We start from the raw sequence: 17,091 nt of genomic DNA on the forward strand, positions 1-17,091 counted from the left end.
GTTCCACTTACTCTTTAATCCCTGTCAGCTGGCTTCTTGCTTTGCCTCTTGATCTAGGGTTAACATTATTAAATCCTGTGCACAGAGAGCTTTTGAATTAAAGGTATGTTCCAGGGCTGACGGAACCATACCATAATCACCTCTTTAGAATAAACAGAAAGTTGTTGGAATTAAGGTTTGTGTTAGGGCTCAACCATACCAAACAAAGCACAGGTTTTTACTGTTCACAATCTATGGGATCACACTTGGATCAAATATCCTGCGACATCCTCATCTTGGAAATGTTTTAAAATACAATCTTCTACTTTCCCAGGGCACCTGCTCATCTTCCAAGATACAGGTCATTTATGTTGCACATTCCATTACATGATCAGTGTCCAACGCAGTCATCTCTACCTCATATTTGGGAAGTCCTTCAGCCAAACTTTAGTCAAAGCCAAATAGTAACAACCATTAAAGAAACAAATGGCCATGAATTTGAAAGAAAGGAGTAGGTAATGAGAGCTCAATGAAAATGAGAAATAAAACAAAAAGGATATGGCTGTACCTAGGAATGTTGGAATAGAAAGTTTATTATAGATATATGAGAGAACATAGTCAGACACAGGAACATCTGGGACAGTCTAGGATTGACATGAACTTCAGCCATGTGAGAGAAGAGAGCCAGATGAAAAGGGTGGGAAGGTAAATGATAAATGAAAAAGACCAGGTAACCAAAATGGTTGGAATACATAAGGAATGAGAGCTGGGAGGAGGGCAGCTCAACTTCTGAGGTAGAGATCTGTGTATGACACCCATACCTTGTAACAGGAAAAGATTGAGGGATGCTGGGAGAACCTGACAGCCAGGTCTGCTTTGATTGTTAAGTAGCCTCCTTAAAGATTCATCCCAGCATTTGAGACGTAAGAGCAGAGAGGAATGAAAAGGTTGAAATGATTTCATTATAACCTTAAAATTATTTTTAAAAGTTGAAAATGGCCTTATGGTCCAATATTCTTCAGAGACTTTGAATATGTATTAGAGAACACCAAGTATTACTCACAACTTCTTTTCTCAGGTTGTGCATTTTCAAATGTGGGGAGGGGAAACATCCCTGTTAGTCACTACCACAGCAGTTTATCCAGAACTTCTGTTTTGTTTGAACTCATGCAACTATAGAAATTTGCTTCCCAGAAACAAGCTCAGCAACTAATCCATATTCTTGATTCCCTTTGTGTATGACTCCCCCCAAATGTACAGTTTTCACTTTTATTGACCATCTAAAATTGATTACATGACTCATTACCATCTTCCCTTCTCCCCCTCCCTTTCTGTGTTGTGACTACACCAGCTTCAAAGTAGGTTAGTGAACTCAATTCTTACACAGGTCCCTCTTTATTTGTAATTGCCCACCTCTAAAAATTTAGGGTCTTCAGGGGACATTAATTCACTGTTCTATTTTACTTCACACTCACTAGTCAGGGCCCACCTAAAAAGAGCTGCAGGACTATGTTCTAGGCACTAGGCAGTAGGGGCAGCATTCAGTGTTCCAATAAAGTGTAAACTACATAGCATGTGAAAGGCTGATCTACAGGAGACATTGCTTTAACAAAAACAAATATCAAAGCACTAGGGGAAAAGGAATGAAATTCTTAATGACTGGATTATCAAAGAATATTATCTAATAAGAGACTAGAGCAGTAATGCATCAACAAAATAAAATTTAATAATACCAACAACTGACTTATTTATTTATTTATTTATTCATATATTTATTTATTATTGATACAGTGTTCTGCATGCATCTACACTTGCATGCCAGAAAAGAGCACCATATCTCATTATAGATGTTGTAAGCCACCATGTGGTTGGTGGGAATTGAACTCCTGACCTCTGGAAGAGCAGCCAGTGCTCATAAACTCAGAGTTGAAAAAAAAAACACATAGCATACTGACTTTGAAAAACACAGGCCATTCTCTTGTAGAGGGAAAGCCATTAATAAGATACTGTTTGATGTTATCCCTGTGTACAATATTAGCTGCTGAGACCTGTAACCTGACAGACACAGCTTAAGCCCATAGCCTGTGTCTCAAATTTGAACTGACAGAACTGTGTCAATGAGGATTGTACATATGGGCATAGGACAGTCCCTTAATTTGAAATTCAATATTTACTGGAGCAAGATACCTGACCCAAATTGTACACCCACCAATCTTGTCTGCTTTCATTTGCATTCATGAATTAATAAATACACATTGGGAATTTACAAATTAAAAAGACATAACCCTGACACATTTCTACACAATCCTGGTGAGCAAACATGTGTATCCCGGGATCCTAATCTCTAACAGGTCTGGTTAGCATACTGCGTATCTGTGGAGTGTTTTACAGGCAGTCTTCCCTCAGCTAAATTCTAACTGGTACCACTAGTTTCTCAGCAATAGTAAATCCTTTACATCATCAGTTCTACTCTTCTATATCACAGCTTAATATTTGAGTGCTCTCTGACACAGGACATATAATTTATAACCCCCACAAAATCCAAATGGATCTTTTAGAATGGAGAGACATCTTCAAAGGTCACCAGGAACTAGGCCTAAAAAAGGGCACTTAAATTTCACCAGAATAGTGACTCTATTATAAAGCCACCAGGAATTGGACCATGGGTCACCAATTCCAAATACAAGGTCGTAAGATTCCTTACCCAAGGAACAGCCTGAGGATAACAAGAATGGGAAGGTATCTTATCTCAAAGTGGGGCATTTGTGCTGAGCAGTCTACCAACTTTGTAGTAGAACCTTCAGTGACAAAGAAAATACCCAACATTCCTGAGGCCTAGAGATAGCTCCCTCAATGTTAGTTATGTTAGCTAGCCAATCACTTTGTAAAAAGCTTGCCCTTGCTGAATGTCAACCAATCCTGTAACTATTAAACCAGAACTTCCTGGTCCTTCCTAAAACCCCAATCAAAACCCTGCCATGCACCTGCTCAGGGCTCTCTCTGATCCACTGTGTTTGTAAAAATGTAGAGACCCAGCATAAGCCCAAATAAAACTCTTTGCTCTTGCATATGTGGTCTGGCTCCTGATGATCTTTGGTCACCCTAAGATCTGGCCATAACATATGGGTTCTTATATTGGATCCCCAAGTCTCCCAAGCACCCCAGGCACATGGAGCTGAACAACAGCCAGTAAATGAGCACTCTGTCTGTATGTGTCTGTGTCTTTCTTGGTGTTTCTCTAGTTTGTTTTTTTGGGACTCAAGGCAAAATGTGTAATATGTGTCATCAGAAAGGTTAGAGCTGATGCTCTGGACAGCTGTGGGCCACAGGGGGTCTGGAAGACTTTCCAGACCCCCCCCCAAAAGGGCACATCTGTAAAGGGAGTTGAGCACCGAGTTTTCTTTGATCTCTGGATCTTTGGACAAGGATAATGCAGGTAGCCCCTGCAGCAGAGATTCACTGATATCCTACTTTCCTTTTCCACTGCAGGAGTGGTGGGATCTGCTGTCTGGCTCTGTGTATTTTTCTGCTGCACAAGCAATGGGATCTAGTCTGTGTCTTGTTTAACTGTTTTGACTCTCGCTGTCATTTTTTCTCTCTGGGACTGACTGAGGACATGGGACAAAATCCTTCTATCCCCCTAGACCTGATTTTTTTCCCATTTCAGGAGGCTTGAGCCATGCTTCACAGTCTCCAGTGAGAGTGGCAAGAATGTGACAAGGGATTGATACAGTATGTGGAGCCCCAGGATTGGCACCTCTGCCAATGTTCTCTGGTCTCTGGTCTGGCAGATCTTATCCACTACTCTGGCCTCGGGTCTGGCAGAGTGTGTCCCCTGCTCTGGCCTCTGATCTGGCAGAAATTTGCTGCTGCTGTGGTCTCTGGTCTGGCAGAGTTTGGCTGGTGCTTTGGGCTCTGGTCTGGTAGACAGAGATCAACAAATATGTTGCTGCTCCATTCTCTGGTCTGGCTGAATGCAGGTCATCATTCCAAACTCGGGTGTAGTTGGATGGAGCCTGATTTGGGGGTAGGTCACCACTAATGGAATAGGATAGAGGGCCCATAGAGAGACAGGCCACTGTTCTGAGTTTTTGGTATTTTTTCTTCCATTCTCTTTGAGCGCATTATACCCAGTACATTTTTTTCCTTTGTTGTACTTTTGTGATTTTGTTTGCTTGTGATGGTCTCAGTGGGCTGGTGATCAAACAGCTATGCTCCATTGTGACTTTGCCTTCCCCATGCTCCCAACACTACAAGCTGGGGCACCTCTGGTCATCAGTGGAAACACATATTTCCACATATTTGGCGAGGAAGGCTCAGTTGGAGAGGGGTCTGTGTGCAGATAATCTTTCTGGGCTTGACCTTGTTGCCTCCTTGCTATCTCTATGAGGAAGGTCGGTGACCTGAGGTTAGCTCTAGCTTGGAACAATGACCACCAAATAATGCTCTTAGTTGAAAGGTATTGTAGTTATTACTATTATTATTATTTGGTTAGGGTCCCCTGTAGCCCAGCCCGGCCTTAAACTAAACAGCTATAAGATGACCTTGAATTTCTGATCCTTCTGCTCCACCTCGTATCAAGTGAGGTACACTCCCAATCCCACAAACTTCTTTTTTTTAGCCATAGGTGGCTTCAACAAGGAAGTGAACCAAACTCAAATAGGGAAGGCTTGGCTCCACTGAGTTCCTGGGTCTGAGCCTGTGTACTGGCACTGTACACAGAATACCCACCTGAGCATCTTGATATGTCACTTATTATTATGGCTGTACTTATGAGATTGTCACCTGAGAATGAAAACAATTCTTTTTTAGTTAAGGTCTCATACTGGCAACTAAAAGAATTTTATTAGAAAATCTTAGAAAGCACATGTATGATTGTGGTTTGAATGGGTGGGGAACCTCTGTCAATGTGCTCCCCAAAGTGCTAAAGGTCGTAAGCATGGGGAATGGGGAGGAGTAGATGAGGAATTCACCATGTCTGGGTATCTACCCCTACCCCCCAAAAAATGAGTTGCTTTACTTAATCACCAATGCAAGAAAAAAAAATAGCTAGAATGCATTTGAGGTTCAAGGTTTAGAAGTGAGGCTGCAGGGGTCCTTTTGGCAATGCATCCATTCAAGTGCAATGTTTGTAAATTCACACTGAGCAAGGAAGGCAGGGAAGGGAAGGGGAGGGAGGAGAATAAAAAGGAGGACAGGGGAGAAACATGTTCAAACTTTTCCTGTCAAGAAAACAAAAAGGAAAAAAAAATCTTAATGAAGTCCCACTTTTTGTATGTGTGCCCAAGAATTTTTTTATCATTATTTATTTAATTATTTGTGTTAAATATTTTTTTAATTTTTTAAACTTTTAATAATTACACTTTATTCACTTTGTATCCCCCCCATAAGCCCCTCCTTCCTCCCCTCCTAACCCCACCTACTTTTCCCTTTCTTCATGAATGATCCTCCCCAAGTCCACTGATAGGGGAGGTCTCCCTTTCCTTCCTTCTGATCTTAGTCTGTTAGATCTCATGAGGAGTGGCTGCATTGTCTTCCTCTGTGGCCTGAGATCAAAGAGCAGGCCAATCAGTTTATGTTACAGGCAGTCCCTCTTCCCATTACTATGTAACCCACTTGGACACTAACTGTCATGGGCTACATCTATGCAGGGGTTCTAGGTTATCTCCATGCATGGTACTTGGTTGGAGTATGAGTCTCTGGAAAGACCCTGGTGTTCAAATTTTCTCATTCTGTTGCTCTCCTTGTGGAGTTTCTGTCCTCTCCAGATCTTACTATTTCCCACTTCTTTCATAAGATTCCATGTACTCTGCCCAACACTTGGCCATAAGTCTCAGCATCTGCTTTGATAGTCTGCAGGGCAGAGCCTTTTAGAGGGCCTCTGTGGCAGGTTCCAAACTTGTTTCCTGTTTTCTTCTTCTTCTGATGTCCATCCTCTTTGCCTTACAGGATAGGGATTGAGCATTTTAGTCAGGATCCTCCCTCTTGATTAGTTTCTTTAGATGTACAGATTTTAGTAGGTTTATCCTATATTATATGTCTATATGAGTGAGTATATACCATGTGCCAAGAATTTTTAAGTTGTGTTTATGTGTACATTTCTTTCATCATATTTACATATATATTCTAAACATTTGCTGAATAATGGTGTTTCAATGTCATTCCCACATTTCAACTGAATTATTTTTGGGCACTAAATCTAAACCTAATTCTTATCAATATTTGGAGGTTTTACTTGTTTTGAATGTGTGGTTTTATTTTCTTAGTTAACAGTGTGTACACAGTCCCTTACACCAGGGTCATCATATTTGTGTCTCTAACAAAGTAATGAAAAACATTAAATAGTACTAATAATGTTAATGACTAAAATGAAAATAACTGAGTGCATTGTACAATGATCTCAGATGCTCTTTTCAGACAGGACATTTTATGATGAAATTTTTTTCATGAGGCACAAAATGCCTGCTAAGCTTAAGGCTTGTTTACAACATTCTCTTGAAAACAAGGTTCAAGATGAATCCTGAAATCATAACATCAAATGATGTACAGAGAAGACATAATCACCTTTGCAGATATGGGCTCCTATGGATAAGTATGGTAGGATTCAAAGCTCAGGACACTTTCTGAGAATATGACTTCTCATAAAACCTAATAAAAAAATTGATTCATCCCATAAAATGAACATATACATAAAACCAAATACATATAAAGCAGGTAAATGTCAGGAGAAGGACCAGGTTAAAAACTAACACCAAATAAGTATCACTGTTGCTGTATCTGGAATTTCTACCTTATTTGGAATGCAGAGACAAGAAGACTGTTAACTCCTGTATTGAAGGAAGTACATCTGCATAAGGAAAAGCAATGTTTCGATTCTCCTGTTCTTTTTTTCTCCTCCCCTTCCTCCTCCTTCCTTACCTCCTATATATGAAGCAAATGTTCTACCTCTGAGTTGTATTCCTGCCTTCTGTACAAAACAGGCAGAAACAGATAATCTTTAGATATAATGAAGCCAGATGCTAAATTTCACTAAAGCTTAAAGGAAGTAACTTGTTATGGGATAAATTAAAGAGAACACAGAGAAGGCAACAGGCATAGAGTAGGCTGTCCTAGTAACAGCAGTAACAGAACAAGATAAAAAGACTCCAGGAAAAGTTTTTTACAGATGGCACAATGGCTGTCATTAACAAATAAAATGCTACATGCTCCCATCCTTTAGGTGAGAATTCTGTTTTACTATCAGATTATGAAGACTTTGTTAAAGGAATTTACTTTTTAAAAGGTTATTTGTCCTTCCACAGATAGTTATTGTGAATTAGGTACCCAATACTCTGCTAAGTCCTGAACACACAAAAATGATTGATGTAAACACCACTTTCTCTATAAGCTTACAATCTTGTGGGGTAATCCACCATAAACAAACCCATAGACCATGCATAGAAATGTATACACCACTATGAATTCCACTATGAAACCTAAAGGAAAGGAAGAGGTACCTAACACCCCAGAAAAGATAAAGAACATACATATTCAAAGGCTGAGAGATGAGAACATTTTAGTTCAGTAGGTGAAATGAAAGAAGGTGAATTTGTTTTCAGTATACTAGGGAAGAAGAATGGAATGATGATGATGATGATGATGATGATGATGATGATAATAATAAAAGATTAAAGAAGGATGGTAGCCATCCCTCTCTGCTGCTGCTGTTTTTTTCATCCTTGCACCCTCTCATGTGACTCTATGCCCTCTAGTGGTGACGGGAGGCAACTTCTCCATCATTTCTCTCTGGAACTGTTGATGGTTTGTTTAATCAGCAGAGCCTGCAGGGCTGATGGCCTCCAGGGAGAACCCATGAACGGGAGGCTCTGGCAGGGTGACTCCAGGAAGTGACCATGCTTCCTCAGCCCGGTTCCGGATGGAACTTGGAACCCTGGTTGCCAGGTAACGGGAGGCCAGCAGCAGCAACAGCAGCCTGGACAGACCAGCTGGTCCAGAGGAGCTGGAGAGATGAGTCTGTTCTGCTTCCAGACCTCCACGGGCTCAGGTCTCAGAGAAGACAGCGGTTGTCGCCTGTGCTGCTGCTGGAGACATGTGGTGCGCTCCATGACACATTTCTGGCCTGTTCCCCACTGGGAGACCAAGGTAACCAGGGCTGTCCTGCAGCAGGGAAGCTTTCTGGTCCACCCCACCCCCCATCCACCGCGATCGCAGCCTGGAAGAGTGTTCCTGTTGGGACACTGAGGAACGCTTTTCATGCCTGTTTCCCGCTTAGGTGTAGGGAAAGTGGTCATTGGTGCCCCTCGGGGTTTGCACACTTAAAGCCTCCCTCCTGCCCTGGTCCTTCCTCATAGCGAAAGGTAGTGAGCCTTACTGCATGGCATCCTCATGCTCAGCAATGATCGCATGGACTATGTGAAGCAGATGATTCCCTATTTGCCCACCTTCTGGCCCTTTATCCAAAGATTGCCACCATCTGGTTGGTTCTGGACCTGATGCTGAAAAGGCAGGAGAGTGGTTCCACCGGGGATCTAGCCAGCTCTCAGATCTTCTCCTGCTGTTTCCCAGGGCCAGTGCCCTGTGCCCTCACAGAACCGGACGTGTGAGTCCCAGCAGCCTGAGTCCCAGGCCAGACGCCTTAAAGTGACATGGCCAAACATGGGTGATTGTGGCAGGGTGGGGCTCTAACAGGTACCATTCACCTTCCCCAGGGAATCTCACACACCACCCTTTCTCATGCCCTGAGCGACCTTTCCCAGTTTGTGTAAAGGATTCTGGACCCCATTTGCGGTGTTTGTTATGGATGGAGCCCCTAGCACCCCCACACCCATCCCTGGGAAGATTCTAATAGTTCCTTCTAGATGTCTGGGTGGCTTGGGGACACGGGGCAGTAGGGGTAACACCCCCGTGGACTGTCACAGGTATAGATCCTTCAGGCGGAAAAGCAGACAAAGACATGAGTAAGCTTGGGGTGGAGGGGGAGGTGAGCAGGAAGGGGCGTTTAAGGCCAGGGTGGAGGGCCAATTTTGGCCAGGAGCCTCACCTTTGGGGTTATCTACCTAGGGAATGTCCTCACGACCTAACCTGCTGGTAGAGGACAGAGGTTTCCCACTGGGCTCCTAGGTTTTGAGCAGCAGAGGGAGAGACAAAAAAGGAAAGGCCCTGGGGTATACCAATGCCCCCCCACAGTTCCAAAGAGAAGCCAGGCTCCTGACACAGTGTCCCTTTTTCCTGCTCTCACCCATAGTGCCATCTTCTCGTTCTTGTCCCAGTGGCTGCAGAAATTCTCCCAGGATTTCTCTGGGGCCCCGGACCTTGCCATTGTGAGACGGCTGCTGGACTATGCCAGGATCCATGTGCCCACTGCAGAGTTGGACTGCCAATCTGGGGAGATCCTCCGGGTAATGGATAAGCCCTAGATGAGCTGAAGCCTGAGAAGGAGGAGGAGAATTAGGAGGAGGATGAGGACCCGAGGGAGGCGCCTAGTGAGGTAGCAGCTGATTCCAACCCCGTGTCCCACAGGGGAAGTGTCCTGAAGCTCTGGCCAAGGAAGCAGAGGAGGAAGACTGTCAAATCGACTGTCCTGCGGGTAGGAGAGGGGACTGTGCCTTCTCTGGCATGGAGAGGCCATCTTGGGTTAGCTCACCCCATTCTGCGTGCCTTCAGGCTGCTCCCTTATCCCAGATGATGGCTCACCCCTTTTTTTGCTCAGATCCAGGGCTACTTGGGACCTCAACTGCAGAGCTGCCAATGCAAGACACCTTGGTGGCATAGGAGAAACGGAGCCTGGCTTTGGGGGCAGATGCTAAGCCCCAAGAGGATGCTGAGCTCTTGGATCCCATGGCTGCAGGATCCCCAGTCTTGCCAGAAGCTGGACCAGTGAAACCTCTGGCTTTAGTATCAGAGGATGCACAGGGCCTTGTGGACTTGGCTGATGAGCTACTGTTTTCTCCACTGTAGTGCACTTGGGGGCACCCAATCCCCTGTCCTCGCTGCCCGAGGTAGACATATAGTTGGTACAATTGCCGGCTGAGCTGCACCCTGCGCCTGCTCCCCTTAGAGAAAAGATTCCCTTAATTTTATATATTTTTAAATTGCTGTTTTTCACTCTTGTGTTATTATTGTTGGTTTCATACTATTATTATTAAAAAGGTGTTGCTTACTCAACTTAAGTGATGTATTCAGAGATGGGGCCTCCCCATCGGCCCACAGTGGGTGGCTTAGCCAAGGGGTATGGAGCCTGTTTTTGTTGAGAGTTTTCTGCGAGTTGGGCATGTGCATCCATTTATAGAAGATGCTGTCAGGTGTGTAGTTGGTGTGCAGGGGGTCTACTGGGATAGATTGAGCCCCAGAAAAAAAAAGCCCAGCAGGGCCAGTGCTTGACAGCAGAATTTGGGGGCCACAGCTGGGCCAAGAGCTAGGCTCTGAGGACCAGGACCAGGACCAGGACCAGGAACAGTACCAGGACGCAGCTCTGTGGACACTATCCCTGAGGGGGAAAAAACCTATAATTTGAGATACAAAGTACATTTTGGGGGATCATTTAAATACATGATATTTCTACATAGCCATGCCTGTTTTAGAACTCAGTTTTGGAGCTGGGCATGGTGGCACACACCTGTAATCCCAGCACTCAGGGAAGAAGAGACTTGAATTTGAGGCCAGCCAGGTCTACAAAGTAGATCTAGGACAGCCAAGACTACACAAGGAAATTTTGTCTAAAAAACAAACAAATAAATGAACGAACAAACACAAAAGAGAGCTAATTGTGTGGACCAAGCTGACCATAATCTCAGAAAGATTAGGTTTCCATGGACTCCCAGGTCTACGATGACAGGGATGCATCTCTGAGCAAAGCTAAGATATTTTTAATGACTTATTCTTGAATCAAGGAATGAATGGATAAAATAAGATGTACACAGGTAACATTTTTTTTCTTTCAATGAACAGTAATAAGTCTTCAAATTCTACATTTATTTACAATTGCAAAATCATTTCTGATGTTGTCAGTAAGTGGGTTTTCTCCTTTGCTTTAATTTCATCCATTGAAAAATGTTTGAGTATGTATGTGCCATGAGAGGACAACTTATTGCTGTTTACTATCTGTTTACATCCCATATATGAGTTTTCAACATGAAACCCAAAGAGTCTTTTGACCAGTGAAAGAACTGGCCCTTATTTAGGTTTAAAAATGATTTATGTATGTGCTGGTGTGTGAATTTGTACATACAAAGGCCCAAGTATAGAAATATTAGAAAAATTCTATAGGAGTAATATTGGCTACCCAGAAATTGAGCTCAAATCATCAGGCTTAGAAACAACCAACTATTCCCACTGAGACAACTCTGACATTCACTTGTAGATCTGAGACAGTTTTATGAATAAGTCTTTACTCCTAAGAATGAACTAACACATTCCAAAAAAATGACAGCATTATATCATTTTAATTTGTACATAGCATTTATTATTATTATTATTATTATTATTATTATTATTATTATTTCATGTTCTTCCATCCTTATAGGACAATAGGTTTATAATCTGGATAGAAGACAATATTTTACTGATGTAATATTTCAATTAAGTTTATTTGAGTATCAATGAACTCAGTGGGGAATGTCTGTGGTAAGCAAAACTGGCAACATGACTTTGAACATATAACAATGACTAAAATAAACCCCACAAAGCTGTCACCAAGTCTTCATACATTTGTCATGGCCTAAGAACCCATAGTCAGATTACACATACACACACAACATGCTGTTTTGAAATAAATATCATTGCTGTTACATTATTCAGCACCTCTAGATAATTCTCTCAGAAGGCAGTACTTCAACATTATGTGTCATGTAGTAACTAATGGGAACATAAGAAGAATGGAACTTCAAATAACATATATATGTGTGTATATATATATTCATATATATTTATGCATATATACATACATACATATACACTATTAAGCATTTTAACATTAATGTTGGTAAAAATAGAACACATTGGGGGAACATCTTCCACCCTTGGACGTGTACTCAGAAAGCTGACATGAGAATCAAGACTTCAAATGCAGCTTTGCCTAATTACTGACATCCAAATCAGGCTTGAAAACAAACATCTTAAAGGAATTTGTGAAAATGAAAAACAAAAGCACCATGCTTTCTCAGAGGCCCTTCATTGAAAAGCATGATCACATACCACATGGTATAAATAAGCAATGGATCACATAGATGATGGGAATCCCATTCTATACTTTTCAGCAGAAACATACCTATCAGCAAGTGGAAATGCATTAGATCAACAGCAGCCACAGAAAGAATAACAGATTTACCTAATAAACTTCTGTGATTGGATTTGATACACATACATCAAACTTCAATACCTACTCCAATGTTTCAAAATATAGAACACAACCACAATTGGTGACTTCCTCCATTACGTTATAAGTGAACATGGTAAATAATTTACTTCCTCCAAGGCTATGATGAAAAACAGATTAAAAAAATTTTTTTTAGTAGATTCTTAGGGAGTACAGATTTTAGTATGTTTATCCTGTATTATATGTCTAATACCCACTTATGAGTGAGTATATACCCTGTGTGTCTTTCTGCTTTTGGGATACCTCACTCAGGATGATCTTTTCTAGATCCCACCATTTGCCTGCCAGTTTCATGATTTCCTTATTTTTAAATGCTTAGTAGTATTCCCATGTGTAAAAGTACCACAATTCCTATATCCATTCCTCAATGCAGTGGGACCTGGGTTGTTTCCAGCTTCTGGCTATTACAAATAAAGCAGCTACAAACATGGTCCAGCAAATGTCCTTGTTGTACACTTGATCAAATTTTGGATATATACCTAGGAGTGGTATAGCTGGATCTGGAGGTAGCACTATTCCTAATTTTCTGAGAAATTACCACATTGATTTCCAAAGTGGTTGTACAAGTTTACATCACGACCAGACATGGAGGAGTGTTCCCCTTTTCACACATCCTCTCCAGCATGTGTTGTCACTTGAGTTTTCGATCTTTTCTGTTCGGATAGGTGTAATGTGATATCCTGGGTTCATTTTGATTTTTATTTCCCTGATGACTAAGGAAGACTTTTGAGGGGGCAGGAGTTCCACAAGGAGAGCATTGGGACTGATACTCCAACCAAAGACCATGCATGGAGATAACCTTGAACCTCTTCAACTCCTGCCCAGAGATATTCCATGGCAGCTCAGTCTCCAAGTGAGTTTCCTAGTAATGGGAACAGGAACTGTCTTTGATATGAACTCAGTGTCTGGCTCTTTGGTCACCTCCCCTTGATGGGGGAGCAGGCCACAGTAGAGGACAATGCAGCCAGTTCTGATGAGATCTCATAGGCTAGGGTCAGATGAAAGTGGAGGAGGACCTCCCATATCAGTGGACTTTAGGACAGAAATAGGAGGAAGTTAGGAGGTTGAATAAAGGAGGGGATGAAGGATGGAGCCACAGCATGGATACAATGTGAATAAACTGTAATTTACAAAAACATAATTTTTTTAAAAGTTAAAAAAAAGAAACAACCTTCAGATACTAGAAGGTTTTTTTGTTTACATCCCAGGATATTGGTTTTTGAGAAAGAGATTTTCTGTATAGCCTTGACTGACCTGTCATACTTTCTAGACCAGGCAGGCCTTAAACTAACACAGATCCATTTCCTTCTGCCAGTCATAGTGCTAGTATTAGAGGCATTTGCCAACAATCCAGGCTTTGATTTTTTTTTAATTTAATTTAATGTTTTATTTTTGCGACATGGTATCTCAGTGCATCATTGCCAATCCAGGACTCTCTTTGTAAACCAGGCTGACCTTGAACTCACAGAGACCTACCTTCATCTGCCTCTCAAGTGCTGGGACTATGGATGTGTGTCACCATGCCTCGTAAGACTTTTTTATAGCCTTGTCACACTATGTGATTTCAGATATATCTAGCCACACATCTAGCCTGTTTTTTTAGACAATGTTTCTCTCTAGCCGTGCATGTCCTGGACTTGCTTTGTAGACCAGGGTGACACTGAACTTACACAGCAGCATGCTTGTGTCTCCTAGAGAGACAGGATTAGAGATATGTGCCACAAAGCCTGGCTCAGATTTTTTATTTCAATAATATATCTATATGATTAAAACATAAATTGAAACATATACATATGATTAAAACAAAATGTATATATTAATCTATAACATATTTATTAAATATATTGGTTTCTATTACTATATTTAGTGAGAATATATTAATTATACATATGAATATTTTGGTATTTTGAGAGAGGGTTTCTCCTTTTAGCCTTGGCTATCTTGGACTAGATCTGTAGACCAGCCTGACCTTGAACTCACAGAGACTGGCCTGCTTCTGCCTGGCAGAGTACTGGGATTAAAGGCCTATGCCAACTCTTAGTATTTAGGCACCTGTTTCTGGCTTTCCTAGCAACCTGTGATGTCATTACGTGTTGACTGCCAGGGAGGGCAGGTGTGGTTACTTTGCTCCTTAAAAGGATCTGCCTGCCCACTTTGTCTCTCTCTTGGCCTCTCGCCCTCTTGCTATTGCCTTCTTGCGCTCTCCCCCTTCTCTGTTGGGGTGCCCCCTTCTCTCTCTTCCGCTATCATGTCCTGCTGTCTCCTTCTCTCTCTCTCTTCATCTCCATCTGAGAGACCACCTGAGAATGCAAACAACTGTAAAATAAAAAACAGCTGTGAATATTCCCATCTTTGAATTAAAGCCAGAGCCATGTAGCTCTCAAAAGGCAGGATGAACTGCTCCGAGATAGGTTTTAAAAAATAACGGCAGGGTGAATTGTTTTGAGAAAACTCACAAATGGCCAAAAACTGCAAACAACTAGCTGTAAACTATCTTCATGCTATTCTTGCTGACCAATCAATGTATAGAGCAAAAGTGGCCAGATTTTTAAGTATAAAAATCCTGTGCTTTGCATGCTTGGGGTCGTCTCCTGTCTTTGGAGGGGTGACCGTATCACGATTGGAAAAACAAAAAACAAACAAACAAACAAACAAACAAAAAACTCTTGCTTTTGCATGGAGTCGTGGTCTGTGGGGATTTCTGGGAAGGGCGCAATCTTGAACTCCTGAGCTGTGAGACCCCAGGCCTTACATTTTTGGTGCGTTTGACCGGGAAAGGGCGTGCCCCTTCCCCAACCCTTATCAGACTGAGTTCGGAGGTTGAGCTCAAAACAGGTTAGTCTAATTTCTGTTTTGCTTTGCTTGTTTCTGTCTTACCAATCTGTTTCTGTTTAGGCGCCTATCTAGACCTTTTTTTAGTCATCTGATCATTCATTGTGATAGACAGACGTATCAAACTATCACTTGACTGGGAACTGGAGGACGCTCCGGTTTGGGAGGCTAGGATTGGGACGCTGCTCCTCCCATCTATTTACTGTTAGAGATGGCTGCCGCCAGGCAGCCTTTCAATCAGAGTTCTGTGGTACCACCTGCAAGGGCGTCCTTGTCTAAATGTCTGTCTTGTTCTCTTTGTCTCTATCTGTGTTTCCTCTTTGACTTTCTTGACAGACGACTTTATTATGGGACAAACTGTGACTACACCCTTATCCCTCACCCTTGATCATTTCTCAGAGGTGAGATATAGGGCACATAACATTTCAGTTGAAGTTAAAAGGGGAAAATGGCAAACTTTCTGTTCCTCAGAGTGGCCTACTTTTCAGGTTGAATGGCCACACGAGGGCACCCTTCACCTTGACAAGATCCTTGCTGTCAAGATTAAGACCCTCCAGACTCCAGGAGGCCCTCTGTCTAAGGATCAGTGTGCATATTGCAAGGAGAAAGGACATTGGATCAAGGATTGTCCTAAAAGGACGAAAAAGCCAGAAAAACCGAATGCCCAAGCCCTGGAGACCCAGGTCCTAACCCTGGATGATGACAGTGATTGGGGGGGACAGAGTTTGACCCCTCACCCAGAGCCCAGGGTAACCCTTAAGATGGACGGGAAGCCAGTCCACTTCTTGGTGGACACTGGCTTCCAGCATTCTGTTCTGTTACAAGATTTTGAAGCTAAAAAAGAAGAAATCATCGGTCCAAGGAGCCACTGGATGTAAACAATGCTCATGGACTACCCGAAGAATGGTGGACCTTGGAGTGGACCGGGTATACCACTCATTCTTAGTTCTCCCTGAATGCCCATACCCACTGTTAGGGCGAGATATTCTAACTAAGATAGGAGCCCATATCCATTTTAGACCAGATGGCCCACATTTGACAGACAATAAAGGAGATCCCATTCATGTACTGACAATTCAACTGGAAGATGAATGCCGCCTTTCTGAAAAGGTAAGTCCAGAAAAAGACATTGACTGGTGGCTACAGAGATTCCCCGGGCATGGGCTGAAACAGATGGCCTAGGAAAAGCAGAGAAACAGCTCCAGTTCTGATAGAGCTGAAGCCTCAGGCTACCCCAATCACGGTGTAACAATATCCAATGTCTAAGATAACCCGTGAGGATCCACCCTCACAAACAGAGGTTCCTTGATCTAGGGGTTCTCAGAAGGTGCTATTCTGCCTGGAATACTCTATTGCTGCCAATTCAGAAGCCTGGATGCAATGACTATTGACCCCTACAGGACTTGAGGGAATTAACAAACAGGTCATGAACTTACACCCTACCGCACCCAACACATATAACTTGTTGAGTTCCCCTCCCCCTGACAGGGTTTGGTATATGGTCCTGGACCTTAAGGACACATTTTATTTTTTTGTCTCCAACTCAGCCCTACAAGGCAAGACATTTTTGCTTTTGAATGGAAAGACACAGACTCAGGGGACTCAGGTGAGCTTACATGAACTCAACTTCCTCAAGGTTTAAAAATTCTTCTACTATATTTGATGAAGCCCTACACTGGGACCTGGCACACTTCTGGGCCACCAATCCCCAGGTAACTTTTCCCCAATATGTGGATGACATTCTATTAGCTGCAAATTGTAAAGAAACCTGCCTTAAAGCCACCAACTAGCTGTTACAAGAGCTGGGTGACCTTGGATATAGAGCATCAGCAATAAAGGCCCAGCTCTGCAGGAAACAGGTCAGTTATCAGGGATATATATTAAGAGAGGAAAAGAAATGGCTATCA

The sequence above is a fragment of the Meriones unguiculatus genome, assembly GCF_030254825.1.
Source record: "Meriones unguiculatus strain TT.TT164.6M chromosome 13 unlocalized genomic scaffold, Bangor_MerUng_6.1 Chr13_unordered_Scaffold_69, whole genome shotgun sequence".
Classification (NCBI taxonomy): domain Eukaryota; kingdom Metazoa; phylum Chordata; class Mammalia; order Rodentia; family Muridae; genus Meriones; species Meriones unguiculatus.